Raw genomic sequence first — 13,640 nt, forward strand, 5'->3', positions numbered from 1 at the left:
ATTGCAGCTACAGCAAATTAGCACAAATTCAGTGACTTAAACTGCCTACATGACTACTGGAAAAACCATAGCTTCGACTGTAAGGACCAGAGCTATGGTTTTTCCAGTAGTCATGTACGCAGTTAAAGTTACTAAATTTGTGCTAATTTGCTGTAGCAGCAATTATGGATGTGAGAGTTGGACCATAAAGAAGGCAGAGTGCTAAAGAATTGATGCTTTCGAATTGTGGTACTAAAGAAGACACTTGAGAGTCCCTTGGACAGCAAGGAGATCAAACCAGTCCATCCTAAAGGAAATCAACCCTGAATATTCACTGGAAGGATTGATGTTGAAGCTAAAGCTCCAATACTTTGGCCACCTGATGCAGAGTCAACTCACTGAAAAGACCCTGATGCTGGGAAAGATCGAGGGCAAGAGAAGAAGTGGGCAACAGAGGATGAGATGGTTGGATGGCATCACTGACTCAATGGACATGAGTTTGAGCAAACTCCAGGAGACAGTGGAGGACAGGGAAGCCTGGAGTGTTCCAGTCCATAGGGTCACAAAGAGTTGGACAAAATTTAGCGATTGAACATCAACAACAGTAATTTAACACAGATTTATTTTATTAGAGTTCTGTAGGATACAAGTTCAATACAGAGCTCACTGGGTTAAAATCAAGGTGTCTACAGAGCTGTGTTCCTTTCCAGATGCTTTAGGGAAAAATCTGTTTCCTGGTTCTTTTTTTTTCCCCTGATTTTTCTCCTTTTTCCTCCCCCCCCCCCCCAGATTTCCTGTTTTTTTGTTTGTTTGTTTGTTTTGTTTTGTTTTCCAGCTTCTAAAGGCTGCCTTAAGTTTTTGGATGGGGCTTTTTTATTCCATCTTTGAATCTCTGCATATCTTCTGTAGTCATTTCTTCTGATTGACTTTCTCTTTTTTTGCCTTCCTCTCCCACTTTCAGGTCCCTTGTGATTATTCTGGGCTCATCAGGGTAATTCAGGAAAATCTCCCTATTTTAAGATTAGTTTATTAGCAATATTGCTGCTGCTGCTGCTAAGTCACTTCAGTCGTGTCTGACTCTGTGCGACCCCAGAGATGGCAGCCCACCAGGCTCCCCCGTCCCTGGGATTCTCCAGGCAAGAACACTGGAATGGGTTGCCATTTCCTTCTCCAATGCATGAAAGTGAAAAGGGAAAGTGAAGTCGCTCAGTCATGTCTGACTCCTAGCAACCCCATGGACTGCAGCCTACCAGGCTCCCCCGTCCATGGGATTTTCCAGGCAAGAGTGCTGGAGTGGGTTGCCATTGCCTCTCCAATACAATGTTAATACATCTTTGCCATGTGACCTGATATATACACAGGTTCTGGGATTAGGATATGGATGTCTTTGAGGAATCATTATTCTGTTAGCGTGATTGGATATTGGAATCATATATTTACTTGGTCTGTATGTTTTACAAGAAACATGAAGTCTTTGGAAGTGGGATGCAAGTTCTGCTCATATTCTCATTGTAGTCCCAAGAAAAGTCCCTGGCCATAGTATCTGTCAGTAAATGGTTGTTGAGTAAAAGTTGTGGACTTTTCCAGTGAGTCAACTTTTCACATCAGGTGGCCAAAGTACTGGAGTTTCAGCCTTAGTATCATTCCTTCCAAAGAAAGCCCAGGGCTGATCTCCTTCAGAATGGACTGGTTGGATCTCCTTGCAGTCCAAGGGACTCTCAAGAGTCTTCTCCAACACCACAGTTCAAAAGCATAAATTCTTCAGTGCTCAGCTTTCTTCACAGTCCAACTCTTACATCCATACATGACCACTGGAAAAACCATAGCCTTGATTAGACGGACCTCTGTTGGCAAAGTAATGTCTCTGCTTTTCAATATGCTATCTAGGTTAGTCATAACTTTTCTTCCAAGGAGTAAGCGTCTTTTAATTTCATGGCTGCATTCACCATCTGTAGTGATTTTGGAGCCCAGAAAAATAAAGTCTGACACTGTTTCCACTGTTTCCCCATCTATTTCCCATGAAGTGATGGGACCAGATGCCATGATCTTAGTTTTCTGAATGTTGAGCTTTAAGCCAACTTTTTCACTTTCCACTTTCACTTTCATCATGAGGCTTTTTAGTTTCTCTTCACTTTCTGCCATAAGGGTGGTGTCATCTGCATATCTGAGGTTATTGACATTTCTCCTGGCAATCTTGATTCCAGCTTGTGCTTCTTCCAGCCCAGCATTTCTCATGAAGTACTCTTCATATAAGTTGAATAAGCAGGGTGACAATATACAACCTTGACGTACTCCTTTTCCTATTTGGAACCAGTCTGTTGTTCCATGTCCAGTTCTAACTGTTGCTTCCTGACGTGCATACAGGTTTCTCAAGAGGCAGGTCAGGTGGTCTGGTATTCCCATCTCTTTCAGAATTTTCCACAGTTTATTGTGATCCACACACTCAAAGGCTTTGGCATAGTCAATAAAGCAGAAATAGGTATTTTTCTGGAAGTCTCTTGCTGTTTCCATGATCCAGTGGATGTTGGCAATTTGATCTCTGGTTCCTCTACCTTTTCAAAACCAGCTTGAACATCAGGAAGTTCATGGTTCATGTATTGCTGAAGCCTGGCTTGGAGAATTTTGAGCAGTACTTTACTAGCATGTGAGATGAGTACAATTGTGCGGTAGTTTGAGCATTCTTTGGCATTGCCTTTCTTTGGGATTGGAATGAAAATTGACCTTTTCCAGTCCTGTGGCCACTGCTGAGTTTTCCAAATTTGCTGGCATATTGAGTGCAGCACTTTCACAGCATCATCTTTCAGGATTTGAAATAGCTCAACTGGAATACCATCACCTCCACTAGCTTTGTTTGTAGTGATGCTTTCTAAGGCCAACTTGACTTCACATTCCAGGATGTCTGGCTCTAGGTCAGTGATCACACCATCGTGATTATCTGGGTTATGAAGATCTTTTTTTGTACAGTTCTTCTGTGTATTCTTGCCACCTCTTCTTAACATTTTCTGCTTCTTTTAGGTCCATACCATTTCTGTCCTTTATTGAGCCCATCTTTGCATGAAATGTTCCCTTGGTAGTTCTAATTTTCTTGAAGAGATCTCTAGTCTTTCCCATTCTGTTGTTTTCCTCTATTTCTTTGCACTGATCACTGAGGAAGGCTTTCTTATCTCTTCTTACTATTCTTTGGAACTCTGCATTCAGATGCTTATATCTTTCCTTTTCTCCTTTGCTTTTCACTTCTCTTCTTTTCACAGCTATTTGTAAGACCTCCCCAGACAGCCATTTTGCTTTTTGACATTTCTTTTCCATGGGGATGGTCTTGATCCCTGTCTCCTGTACAATGTCACAAACCTTAGTCCATAGTTCATCAGGCATTCTATCTATCAGATCTAGTCCCTCAAATCTATTTCTCACTTCCACTGTACAATCATAAGGGATTTGATTTAGGTCATACCTGAATGGTCTAGTGGTTTTCCCTACTTTCTTCAATTTAAGTCTGAATTTGGCAATAAGGAGTTCATGATCTGAGCCACAGTCAGCTCCTGGTCTTTTTTTTTGTTGTTGACTGTATAGAGCTTCTCCATCTTTGGCTGCAAAGAATATAATCAATCTGATTTCAGTGTTGACTTTATTCTATAGGGTTGGCCAAAAAGTTCATTCAGGTTTTTCTGTAACATTTTATGGAAAAACCCGAATGAACTTTTTTGTCAACCCCATAGTTTTATTTAAAATGCTTTTTTCTTTAAGTTTAGATTTATAAAATAGATGAGTGGAAATTAAATGTTACAAACCCCGGGAAGCATTCCATGATACATCATTATAGAAAGAAAATCAATATACACTTAGGTTATTATAAGTATTAAATAGGTAATCCAACAAAAGCAATTTCCTAACCTTTAAAGAGGAGAAAAATTATTAAGGAAATAGATTTTATATTTAAAAGTTACTTGCTGTGGACTTTAAGGATCTTCTGTCTGTCACTCTGCCAGTTTCAACACTTTTACCCCTATAGATCTCAGGGAAGGGAAAAGATGTCTTTGTTTTTATACAGGGATTTCAAAACGTATGTGCCAGAGGAAATTACAATATTGGCTTTAGCTCTCAGGCTAATTAACTTTTGTATTTGTCAAATGTGTGACTATACTCTGGAAGATTCAAAGAGGAAGATGAAAAAGAAACACACTCTTAGAATAGCTAAACAGTATAAACCTGAAAAACATAACTGTATTAGTTTTGCCAAATTCATTTTGATATTTGGCAAAACTAATACAGTTATGTTAAGTTTAAAAATAAAATAAAATTAAAAAAATAAATAAATAAAAATGAAAAAAAAAAAGAGAGAAAAAAAAATTATTTACAAGAAAAAGGAGTGATTCAAATTTCTATGTTTGCTTTTCCCTCAATAATGGTCTTATAGAATACACAAATTTCAACATTTCTGCTATTGTGAATGGAGGAGTCAGCCATAGCAGGACATCCAAAATGAGTTTCAGCCATTACTCTTCTCTGGGTTAAGCTCATTTGCTCAGGCAGAGGGGACAAAGGATTGAATGTGGCTCTGGAAAGAGATTGCCTGTCACCTTTTAATTCAGCCATCTTCTGTTTGTGTGACTTTGGGGAAACCTACTTTTATTCATTTGTCTTAATTTTCTTCTTTTTAAATGAGGACACTAGCAACTCCCTGATTGGTTATTCAGAAGATTAAATGTACTAATACATATGAATCATAGTGTCTCTTGAAGACATGCCATCTGTTACTATCTGATAGACTAGCTACAGAGTCAGGGAGAGGTATGAATATGTCAGCTCTGTACCCGGCATGCAGACAAAATTTTACCATACCTCAATGCTAGCTACTTTAGGCTGCTAGCTAACAGTCCATATGTAATAGTACAGCACAGTAGGATCACTCAATAACTTACCTTCTTCATGTAAAGGGGCTTTAAAATACAATCTTTTATTTTCTCTAAAATTTCATTTTCATGATACAATAGATTGGTACCAAATAATTCCGTGCACACACAGACTAAACTCACCAATGTCAAAAACTGAAAGTGTTAGCCACCCAGTCGTGTCCGAATCTTTGTGACTCTATGGACTGTAGCCCATCAGGATCCTCTGTCCATAGAATTCTCCAGGCAAGAATACTGGAGTTGGTAGCCATTCCCTTCTGCAGAGGATCTTCCCAACCCTGGGATGGAACACAGGTCTCTCACCTTGTAGGCAGATTATTTACCATCTGAGCCACCAGGGAAACCCAATTAGTTCTATAATTTATGACTAAGTCAAAGCACAATTGTCATGACCAACTAATTTCAACCCTGACAATCTTGGACTCCTCCTTGGGCGCCTCCTTCTTTCCGGTTCTTCCTCTAGTTCATCTATTACATCTTATTTGCCTTTTTGTTGTTTCCTGCCTTAATCCCACCATTCTAGTCCAGGCTTCTCAAACCTGAATTACAATATAATGTGAAAAACACTTCAAGATCACAGTATTTCATTTCTTCCTATTTAGAGCTGACAAATTAATCTTCATTATTCTGTTTCTTCATTTTATTCTTACGTTTGAAAATCTTCCAGGGTTTCCTTTGTTTACAGGGTAAAGTCCAAAGCCCTTGGTCACTTTTAAGAGCCTTGTGATTTGGAAGCAATGGACTTTTAAAACTAATTCTCACTAATCCTCCAATTCATTAGGTTTGGTTTTTTCTTTGGTTTCACAAATATGCCTCACTTGTTCTATGTCTCTAGCTTGATTTATCTTTTGTCAATTTGAATCCTATTCATTTTCATTTCTATTTCAATAATGCTTTTAGTAGACACTATTGCTGCCCCACCAGTATCTCCTCTGCACTCATTATTTCAATGCCTGCCTACTGCATCCTAGTTCAAGAAACATCAGTTCTCTGCAGAAGCTACAGAACAGGAATGGAGGATGTTGTAGTTAATATTCTCAGCATCCATCCTTAGCCAAAGTTAGATGGAAGTTGGAGGATAAACACTCCATTTTTCTCACCTCTCAGGAGGGAAAATTCTGAGTTACAGTCTAGTGTCTCTTAAAGCCCCAGCTGATCACAGATCTGGTAACTGGTAACTGGCCATGGGAACCTTCTAGATAACATACGTCTTCTCGGCTTCCCTCTCTTCCCTATCTCATGTTTCTGCTTCCTTCCCAGGGCTTCCTGTGATCCCCTCCCAAAGGCACTATTTACTCTTGAATCCTTGTCTATATGGGGGGAAATCTAACCGAAGACAACACTCCAAGAGAGTAGGATTCTCTTTTCTTCTAGACTTCTGCATAGTTCACTCTTTATATCAATCATTTAGTATTTAATTCTTTCCATCAACAGCATTTATCTAGCATGTGTCTTTCACTGTTCTATGCATTAGGGATCCTAGGCTGAGCAAGACTGGGGAAAATTCTTCCCTCCTTATCTAGTGGGGAGAGACATGGATGCAAACTAATAAATGGCAGTAAAATATCATCATATACTGTTATACATAGGCATGTTGCAATATATGCTGCCTGCTATTGAGCTCATTTGTTATAACCCCGATTAAAGTACTGTACGGTAGAATAAACACTAGTCCATCTGGATTCTCCCTCATTGAGAGTCAATGACTCATATCCTGCTTTCCTCAGTTTGAGAGGCCACTTGCCAATCCATTTGGTTTGTTTATTCTGCTAGGGTCTGTCTTTTTACAACTGATAGTTTATTTTCTTCCAGATAAGCTTTTAATTCAAGCCAGGTTAATAAGGCTAGAAATGTAGGCCTAACAGGCTCTATCATTAGAACAATTCTAAACTATACTGAAAAGATAAAGCCACGTACCAATAAAAGTGTAATTTGTTGATTGGAGGATAAATCCCAGGTATGTCAGGTATAAATGTCAGGTATACATTTCCATGGGGACTAGGGAATAATGACCCCCACAGAGAGCTGATCGAATTATTGTGCTCATTTCCTGGAATATGCTGGACCTTTGACTGATAGTTATATGCCTTTGCTGCTGCTGCTGCTGCTAAGTCGCTTCAGTCGTGTCCGACTTTGTGTGACCCCATAGACCGCAGCCCACCAGGCTTCCCCGTCTAGTGTTACCTAAATTTTAGATTCTCGTTTCTCTGACTAGATTTTTAGTTTAAGGGATTGAATAGTACTTTTATAATTTCCCCCCAACAATACCTGGCACAACCTTCTTTAAACAGTCCTGTTTGTAGAAACTCATTATTTATGAAAGAATGGATTAATGAATAATATTTATATAAATATTTGAGGTGTATAGTTGATATCCACCAGGAAAATTTTAACTGATATGTCATATTTCATCTATATTTTATATACAGAAGACAATGGCTATAATGATGACAAATATAGCTCTTTAAAATGTATATTATTTATTTTCTTATCTCAACCACAGCTACTTTCAAATGATGTAGACATGAAATATACAGTTTTAAATTATGTTAAATTCAAGAAGAGAGACAAGCTTAGAGAAACATAAGGACTTTATGTCACCAGATTTCTCAGATGACCTCATTACTACTGCTGGGCACAAAATTTGGCTTAGTTTCTTGGCAGCTATAGCAAAAAAAAAAGAAACATACCAAGCTAAGTAATATTCATGTCTGATATCAAAGGCTTATAAATTCCTCTGCAGGGGCAAATTATTTCTTGGAAAGAAATTTAGTGAGACATATATCATGGAGATTTATGTATAATGAGCAGCCTTGTCAGTTGATAATGCCTTCATTTTTGTTTGTACCAAAGGAATAAAAACACTGTTCAGATAATGAGTTTTTGTTTGACCTCTTACAAAGGTGGAGGCACAGCATTAAATCAGAGGAAAGAATAGCAAATGACTCGGTCAAGGCATTTCTATGGGATGCTAAGCTATTATGATTCAGGTACTTCATGTGACCCATGTCTAATTTATTACAGAGACAGAATTTACCAAATCCAGATGAATGGAGACTTACCATCTCAGGAAACTGTTATTCTCTTACATTATATTTTAGGGTGGAAATGGCAACCCACTCCGGTATTCTTGCCTGGAAAATTCCAGGGACAGAGGAGCCTGGTAGGCTACAGTCCATGGGGTTGCAAAGAGCTGGACACGACTGAGCACACACACATATTTTAAGGTCGTCTTTAACAAGTGCCCATGATAGCTTTAGCCATCAGATGTTAAGAGGCAAAGTTGTCATCCTTCTATAGTTCTAAAAGATTAATATTCTAATATTAATATTTTTACTTATTTAATATTAATAGTATTAATATTCTTAGAATATTAATATTCTAAGATTAATATTCTTACCTAAACAGCTCACTTTGCTATGGATGTGGGTGGGAGGCATGTCTACAGAGGCCTATTTTCCTCTGCAAAACAACTCTGCATATTCTCACTGACTGTCAAGAGTTCCCAATCTTATAACATGGGAAAAATTTGAATTGAAAATGTTGAGGGAGTATATTATTGACCGATTTCATTGTTCTAAGAATTTAAGGGTGACTTCTTTAGAATAATCTGATTTCAAAAGAATTGGCTTTTGATTCAACTCTGTCAACTTTATAGCTGGTGTAATCTGCTGTTGGGTTATTGAATTAATAAATTTTTACATTTGCTTATTTAATTCTATACTCCTGAGTTCCATTTCATGTTTTTGCATAAAGATAGCTGACCAATAAAGTAAATTCAACTTATTGCCAATTCAAACATTTATTTATCAAACATTTACTGAGCATCCAGTGTTGAGGACACAGTGAACTAGAAAGTCCCTGCTGCTATGTTCATGGAACTACAATCAAACAGAGAAAGTACATACTGAGCAGTAACTATACTTCTATTTCCAGTGACACAATACATTAGAGGTCTCTAGAAATTCTTTTCATATGTAACCTAAAATTTATAAATAAAATATTTAAGAAATGTAAACTGGAGGGAGATTTATCATAAGGTTTATTAAAGCTTAAGTTTCAAGGCCCATGCTAAGGCCTGAGGAAATTTGTATATATTCTTTGGCATTCTTTTTCTTAACAAATGTCCTCCAAATTATACAATGTTCAGGTCCTACCAAAGTGATCCTTCCCTGTTATCTATTCACAGATGAGTGAATGAGAACGCAGTAGAAAAATCTTAGAGGTAACATACATGGAGAGGCTGTGAATCCAGAAGGGTAAATATCACTAAAGTAGAATTCACCCTGGAAATATCTATGCATCCTCTGTGTGGAGAGACACACCACACTTTGGATGGAAGTTACATGGGAAAATCCCTTCACAACGCCAGGATCCATAAAGGTGATATTGTCATTGGGAAAACCCCAAAAAACCAACCAAACAAACACCACCCCCTCAAGCCCAAAATACACCACAAAAAGGTATACTGATGATAGAGACTTATTTGGTATTTGTTCTGGTGGAGTGGAAAAAATACTTCTTAATGACTCCTGAGCACAAACCTGACCTCAGGAAAATTTGGGGAAAGAATTAAATGCATTCATATAACCCCATGCTTAAAATTTAGTTAAAATGGCACACCAAATTCTGTTCATGTACTAAGCAGTTCTTTCTTGGGATTCCTTCTCTCTCCCTTTAACACATGTTGCTAAAAGAAGGTAATGGACAATTCCAACATTCACCTTGGAAATCAATCACCTAAATCCTCAGGTTCAATAGAAATATTATATATATATATATATATATATATTTTTTTTTTTTTTTTTTTTCTTTCTTTCTTTTGTGGCTTGTAGGATCTTAGTTCCCTGACCAGGGATTGCACCCGCATCCTCAGCAGTGAAAACTTGGAGTCCTAACCACTGAATCACCAGGGAATTCCCAGGAATACTTTATATTTTAAAGTTACTGTGGATAACAAATTTACTAATTGCTTTGCTACTACAACAGTTCAGCTCACCATGCTTCCAGTCTTTAGCACTGGATTCCTACGGCTCATTCAACCACACTGTTTCCTTGCTGCCTTTGGAGACTCTGCCCACTGCTCAGTCTCAAAAGTAATGTCACATGTTCTGAGTTTTGTCCACCACTTCTAGTACTAAATTCTTAATACAATAATGTATTGCTGCAAACAAATAACTCCATAACGTAGTGAGTTAATATAATCATTTAACCATTCTTTATGTTCCTGTGGTTTTGGTGGATTGTTTTCCTGTTGGTTTCCAGATGTACTCACCTCTAGTTCTGACTGGAGACTAGTCCCTGTTTCACATGATAGAGGTCGCATTCCAAGAGGGGAGGTTGCATGAGTAAGTACTTAAGCCTCTGCTTGTGTTACATTTGCTGATATCCCCATGGTAAAGCAAGTCAGATGGCTAAGCCCAGAGTCAAGTGGGGACCATTGAAAATTATGACTATTGGAAAGCTGATTCATTGAAAGTGGTTAGTGTACAATTTACCACAATGAGATAGAAGCCAAACTGCTGCTTTTATATGACACCATAGCCAGCCAGTTTCAACTTCATAAAACTATTCCTACTTAGAGGATGTTAGGTTAATCAAAATAAGAGACTTGGTGAATAGTTGGATCCATCATACCAGATAAACTGTAAACATTTATTAGCAATTAATCGTTGGATAATTTTATCAATACTGACTGGTAATATATTCTACAGTAGCTGATTCCCAAAACATAAGCTCTTGAATTTAAAAAGCACTACTTTATAGAGGAATGACCAGATTTTGGGTCACTTATTTGAGTTTCATTCCACTTAGTATATTGTAAAATGAGAATGTGAAGCTTCTGTTATTATTTTCTCTGCAGGGGCCATGCTGTGACAATGTCTTCTGCAAACAGAGTTCATTTTCCCAACAACAAATCCACAATATCTTGTAGTATATTCTGACACCAGTGAGTCTTTGGTGACTTTAACTGTTTTCTCTCATTTCTTTTTTTGTTTTTCTTTTTCTCTTTGTCTTTACACAGTAGCACACATATTATTTATAACTGCAATAATTTATCAAATTGGCTAAATCTGTTTCCCAGGCCAAAAAAAAAAAAAAAGTTGCTAGTGATTTTGAATTTTCTACTGTCAATAGTATGTACACAAAGAAAACCAGTTCAAAAGATAAACTATGGAAAAAATAATCTCCAAAAAATTTCTTGACATTTTTAACTCTTTTCCCAGAAATTTCACCCTCACTCAATTGTATTTGAGATGGCAGTTAAAATGAGTAATGTTGATATTTAAAATAAGATATTCAGCATGATTAAATATATTAATTTACAAGATGGATAATCATACAAGATAACATTTGAGAGCTGATCATGTACTAGATATTATGTTTAGTTTTTTTTAGGTATTATTTTATTTGATTCTTTAAAGCAGGCCTATGAATTATCATTGACTGTTCTTTTTAACTTTTTAAAAATTGACTATAGTTGATTCATAATATCATATTAGTTTGAAGTGTACAATATAGCAATTTGATGTTTTTATAGATAATACTCCATTTAAAGTTAGTATAAATAATTGATTATATTCCCTGTTGTATATATTACAGTCTTGTATTTTATTTATTTTATACCTAGTAATTTATACCTCTTAATCTCTTTCCTCTATCTTGCTCCTCTCCTGACTTCTCTCCCCACTGGTAACCACTAGTTTGCTGTCTGTGTCTAGGAATCTATTTCTGATTTGGTATATTAACTTATTTGTTTTATTTTTTTAGATTTCACATATAAGTAATGATATCCAATATTTACTTTTCTCTGACTTACTTCACTCAGCAAAACAGCCTCCAGTTTCATCCATGTTTTTGCAAAATCTTATTGTTTGTTATGGCTGAGTAATATCCTTGCTGAATCCACTTATTAGTTCTAACAGGTTTTTAGGTGGAAACTTAAGGGTTTTCTATATATAGTATCATGTCATCTGCAAATAGCAACAGTTTTACCTTTTCCCTACCAATTTTTATGCCTTTTATTTATTTTCTTTTTTCTTTTTCTGTCTGATTGCTATGGCTATGACTATGACCAATGTCATGTCAAATAGAAATGATGAGAGTGGGCATCCTTGTCTTTCCCCTAAATTTAGAGGAAAACCTTTCCATTTTTCACCATTGAGTATAATGTTAGCTATGAGCTTGTAAATGACCTTTTATGCGCTCATAAATGACCTTTATTATGTTGAGATATGTTCCTTCTACACCAACTTTGTCACCAGTTTTTATTATGAATAGGTATTGAATTTTGTCAAATGCTTTTTCTGCATCCATTGAGATGATCACGTGGTTTTTATCCAATATGTCTTTTTTAAAGACTATGTGACTAAACCACCACCACCATCAAACTCAGGATTAGATAGCTTAAAAAAAAATACTGAAGGTCACAGCTGGTAAGTGGTAGTGACCTAAATGTACTCAGTTCTAATTTTAAACTAATTGCCTTAACTGCTAAATTTTTAACGTCTCTTTTAGAAAAGTATCATTCAGACTTATCTAACTTAATATTGTGTTTTGTGTTAGTTTCTCAGTCATGTCCAACTCTTTTCCACCCTGTGGACTCTATCCCACCAGGCTCCCCTGTCCATGGGATTCTCCAGGCAAGAATACTGGAGTGGGTTGCCAGTTCCTTCTCCAGGGGATCTTTCTGACCCAGGGATTGAACCCAGGTCTCCCACATTGCCTGCACTTTGCCCACATTGCTCCCACAATGCTCCCACATTGCCTCGCACTCCGCCTGCAGTGTGGGAGACCTGGGTTCAATCCATGAGTTGGGAAGATCCCCCTGAGAAGGGAAAGGCTACCCACTCCAGTATTCTGACCTAGAGAATTCCATGGACTGTAGAGTCCATGGGGTCGCAAAGAGTCAGACATGACTGAGTGAACTTCACTTTCTCCCATATTGCAGGCAGATTCTTTACCATCTAAGCCACCAGGGAAGCCTGAGTTAATATTTTTAAACCGTATCTGATTGTGTAAGTTACATGGTGATAAATTACAGATTTCTTTGTATGAGAACAGAAAAGATGTTTCCTATGAACAAACACTTCCTGGGTAATATGTGCCACTATCTCTAACCCCTTCTCCACATCTTTTCCTTCTTAGAGCAAAGGTGCTAGAAAATCAGTGAATAAAACAATTATAGTCCCTATTCTCACGAAGCTTACGGGCCAGTGGAGATACAAAAAATATGAAAGAAAAATATAATACATATACAATCATAAAAATATAGTACTGTTGGGGTCCTTTAATGGACCGGAACCTGGCAGTCTGGAGTCGATGATAAGAAAGTGAAAGAGAGAAAGAGAGAGAGAGAAAGAAAGAAAGACACGGGGACCCAAGCTCTGATGGAGCAAGGGTATTTTATTAGCAGAAATGCAGGCTTATATATCTTTAGTAAGATGATTACACAGCTATTACACAGAATGAAATTTTATCAATAGCCACAATATGGATAGTCTAATACATACAAGGTCACTGACGCTGGAAAGAGTCACTGCATGTCTCATCCTATGACCTCAGTCCTGAGAACTGCATGCAGATCTACTCGTTCTTGGAATAGGAACGGATAAGGAACAGAGAATCCTTGAGAAATAGAAAACAGCATGCAGGAATCCTCCTGTTAAATGTTCCCTGACATAGTACGTGCTCTGAAGCTAACACTCTGACCTGGAAATGTTCTTTTCATCCTAGGTGATTCTGATTCAG

Source organism: Bubalus bubalis, chromosome 4 (assembly GCF_019923935.1).
Source record: "Bubalus bubalis isolate 160015118507 breed Murrah chromosome 4, NDDB_SH_1, whole genome shotgun sequence".
Taxonomy (NCBI): domain Eukaryota; kingdom Metazoa; phylum Chordata; class Mammalia; order Artiodactyla; family Bovidae; genus Bubalus; species Bubalus bubalis.